Here is a 4,070-nt window from a genome sequence, read left to right as displayed (position 1 = left end):
CCTCAGGCTTCCAAGTAGCTGGGACTACAGGTGCCCGCCACAACGCCCAGCTATTTTTAGAGACGAGGTCTTGCTGTGGTTCAGTCTGGTCTGGAACCTATGAGTTTAGGCAGTCCACCCACCTCAGTCTCCCAAGTGCTGATTACAGGATTAAGAAGGGATTACAGGCATGGGCTACCACTCCTGGCCTTAAGATGTAGTATCTTTAATAAACAGACTGAGTATGTTCTTCTGATCCTTAGCGGGTTAAACAGAAGCTTTTATTGTAATCCTGGCCATTCAATAATGAAGTGAAGGTATGTGGAGAGTTTAAATCAAGGCACTTCCCTTTTCTAGGGTGTTGACAGTCTTGCAGGAGCTGAAACGTTTGCTGAGAGAACTCAGTGTGTAGCAGGCAAAAATAAGGGGCCTAGATGCGAAGGCTGATGTAACTTTTACAGAGCAGTTGAGATTTGAATTGTTTTTGTTTTTAAAAGCTTTTTTTTTAAGTTTTGGTGCTTGTTGTTTAGTGGTTAGGGCGCCAGCCACATGCACTGGGGCTGGTGGGTTTGAAACTGAGCTGGACCAGCTAAATGACAGCAACAACAATAACAAAAAAATAGTGGCGTGTTGTGGCAGGTGCTTGTAGTCCCAGCTAACTTGGGAGGCTGAGACAAGAGAATTGCTTAAGCCCAAGAGTTTGAGGTTGCTGTGAGTTGTGATGCCATGGCACTCTACCAAGGGTGACATAGTGAAATTATGTCTCTAGGAAAAAAGAAAAAAAAGTTTATTTTTTAAAGGAATGGTTAAGATTTTCTAGTGGAAAGAATTGGAGAAGGTATTTCAGGAATATGGAATTTGGAACTACATCCAAGTTGACTTAAGTCCTGGTAAAGCAGGCTAAGTAAATTCAACTTTTAAAAAAAGGTGGTATTTGGAAAAAATAATTCAAAGGTATATAGAGAAGTTATAAGAATAAAAAGAGTACAAAAAATACTGATTACCCTGTACCCAGATTTACCAGCTAACATGTGGTCCTGTTTGTTAACTTTTCCTCCCTCTTGCTTACAGGTAGTCTGTGTGTCACTGCAGGGCGATTGTCAGCTTGAGCAGATGTAACGTTGATGTGACGTTTTTGTCTGATCTAATCGTTGGTAGCGTTTTCCCTTCAGTAATGGATCCAGTCTAGGAGCAAGTATTCATTTAGTCTCCCTTTAATGTGAATTTGATTTTTAAGATTTTAATTCTGTTATGAAATTGGTTTTATTTTTAGATAAAATGTCAGTAATAACTGAATGTTCAACTTGAACATTCCTTATGAACTTCAGTCAATGTAAGAATGTGTTTGCTTATCTGGATTTGTTCTAGACTATTCACTTCTTTTTAAGACTGTACTGACACAGAGATACATATATATTTCCCAAGGGAAAATTAGGAGATTCAAATGGTTTAAAACTATTAAGTTAATTAGGCTAACTATTGGGTTAAGTGGTACTAATTTTCTGGGGGGAATATTTATTTTAATAATTTGTAATTTGGAGCTGGGCGCCATATCTCTGGTTAGAGCACTGGCCCTGCACACCAGGGGTGGCAGATTCGAACCTTGCTTGAGCCTGCTTAACAGAAAAAAACAAACAAACTTCAGGCTGGGCATGCTGGCTCACACCTATAATACCAGCACTCTGGGAGGCTAAAGTGAGTGGACTGCCTGATCTTAGCAGTTTGAGACCAGCCTGAGTTAGAGCAAGACCTCCCATCTCTAAAAATAGCCGGGCATTGTGATGGGTGCCTGTAGTCCCAGGTACTTGGGAGGCTGAGGCAAGAGGATTGCTTGAGCCCAAGAATTTGAGGTTGCTGTGAGCTGTGACGCCATTGACACTCTACTGAGGGCAATAAAGTGAGACTCTGTCTCCAAAAAAAAAATTGTAATTTGGCTTATATTTTATCAAATAGGCACAGAAACATGAAGAAAATAAGACTTCTTGTTAATTGTTGCTCTGAAATAGAATAGCCATTGTTAACATTGTTTTATATCTTTATAAATTTTTTAAAATGGAGTATATGCACATCATTTTTCATTGCAAGGATATAATCAAGCTGTGTAAGATATTGTACTTGATTTGTTGTTTCTTTTCATTGAACCTCATTTTAACAACCTTTTCCCATGCCTAATGCATTTATTTTTAGTCCACCATGGCACTTAAGAGTTATTTGATTTTGGGCAGCACCTTTAGCTCAGTCACCAGGTCCCTGGCCATACAATACCGAGGGTAGTAGGTTCAAACCCAACGCAAGCCTGCTAGACAATAATGACAACTGCAACAAAAAATAGCTGGGCTTTGTGGCCGGCACCTGTAGTCTCAGTTACTTGGGAGGCTGAGGCAAGAAAATTGCTGAAGCCCAAGAGTTTGAAGTTGCTGTGAGCTGTGATGCTATGGCACTCTACCCAGGGCAACAGCTTGAGACTCTTGTCTCAAAAAAAAAAAAGAAAAGTTCTTTGGTTTCAAACAACAGAAACCAAACTGATCAACTTGTGCAAAAGGAATTTATTGAAAGGCTTTTGGGGGCCTACAGAATCCAAGCTACCTGGAAAATAGCACTGGAGAGAAGAGAGCACTAGGCAGCCGTGCATTTCGGATTTCATAGCAGACTGCCACAAACCACTGGTGAAGTCATTCTTCTAGGAAGAGTTAGGGCTATAGTTAGGAGGCCGTCTTGTCAATTGCCTGGCTGAGAGAAGAATCAGCCTTAATGAAAATAGAATCTTCTAAGAACTTTATCACCTTTTCTTTTTTTCTTTCTTCTTTTTTAGACAGAGTCTTGCTCTGTCACTAGGGGTAAAGTGCAAGGGCATCATTATAGCTCACAGTAGCCTCCCAACTCTTAGGCTCAAGCGATTCTCCTGCCTTAGCCTCCCAACTAGATAGAATTACAGGAGTATGCTACCATTGCCTGGCTAATTTTTCTATTTTTTGTAGAGATGGGGGTCTCTCTTGCTCTCTCTTTCAGGCTGGTCTCAAACTTCCAGCCTCAAGTGGTCCTCCTATCTTGGCCTCCCAGAGTGCTAGGATTACAGGTGTGAACCACTTTGTTTATCCTTTATCCCCTCTTCTGAACTAGATCTAAACCATATAACACATAGACTCTCTTGAGGGTTTTTTTTTTTTAAATGAGCATTTAGCTGGTATGTGCCTGTAGTACCAGGTACTCATAAGGCTAAGGCAGGAGAATCACTTGAGCCCAGGAGTTCGAGGCTGCAGTGAACTGTGATTTTTACCACTGCACTCCAGCCTGGGTGATAGTGAGGCCCTGTCTCTAAAAATAAATAACAAAATAATTACTTTTTGGTCAGCTTATTGATCAAGGGCCAGCTGCATAGTTCACAGGGCACTGCATAAAGTGAACATAGCAGGCTTTGGCCAGGCCCACATGCCTGTCTCAACCCATAGTAGGTAGTGACTCCACGCTAGGATATACTTGGTGCTTTTTCCCTTTTAATTAAATAGCTTAGTTTATGTATTAAGAATATTATTTCAGTGTGTATTCAGTGTAAAATAAGTGACGAATTTGATCATCTTTGTTTTTTCTCTTCCAAGTACATTAAAATTTTTTATTGTAAAATATGTAGCAAAATGTTCATTCAGTTTGTTTGTAATGGGGTGTTTTGTCATTTGGTTGTTTGAGATATAGAATTTTTTTTTGTATATTCTGGATATTAAACTCTAATCAGATATATGATTTGCATACATTTTTTCTTTTCCATAGGTTGACTTTTTACTTTCTTTCTTTTTTTTTGAGATAGAGTCTCACTTTGTTGCCCTCAGTAGAGCACTGTGGTGTCATAGCTCACAGCAACCTAAAATTCTTGGGCTCAAGTGATTTTCTTGCCTCGGCCTCCCAAGTAGCTAGGACTATAGGCACCTACCACAACGCTTGGCTATTTTTAGAGATGAGGTCTCACTCTTGCTGAGGCTGGTTTTGAACTTGTGATCTCAGGCCAATTCACCCGCCTTGGCCTCCCAGAGTGCTAGGATTACAGGCGTGAGCCACTTCGACCAGCCTTGACTTTTTACTTTCTTTTTTTTTTTTTT

General features: G+C 40.2%; 1 protein-coding gene across 4 annotated transcripts in view; it reads left to right on the top strand.

Annotated features, from left to right (window-relative positions):
* ADNP2 (ADNP homeobox 2) overlaps positions 1 to 4,070 on the top strand; it is a 31,569-nt gene that overhangs the window by 10,992 nt on the left and 16,507 nt on the right. The window contains exon 2 of one of the 4 annotated variants that reach the window (XM_023512382.1): positions 1,051 to 1,198. The exons of the other annotated variants lie outside the window; for them this stretch is intronic. The gene's annotated coding sequence lies outside the window, so the exon portion shown is untranslated. The remainder of the gene's footprint in view (positions 1 to 1,050; positions 1,199 to 4,070) is intronic. 4 annotated transcript variants of the gene reach the window in all.

The sequence above is a fragment of the Otolemur garnettii genome, unplaced genomic scaffold (assembly GCF_000181295.1).
Source record: "Otolemur garnettii isolate 467f Iridium unplaced genomic scaffold, OtoGar3 scaffold00027, whole genome shotgun sequence".
Taxonomy (NCBI): Eukaryota; Metazoa; Chordata; class Mammalia; order Primates; family Galagidae; genus Otolemur; species Otolemur garnettii.
Note: the sequence above shows the minus strand (reverse complement) of the source record. Positions and strands in the feature narration are given on the sequence as shown.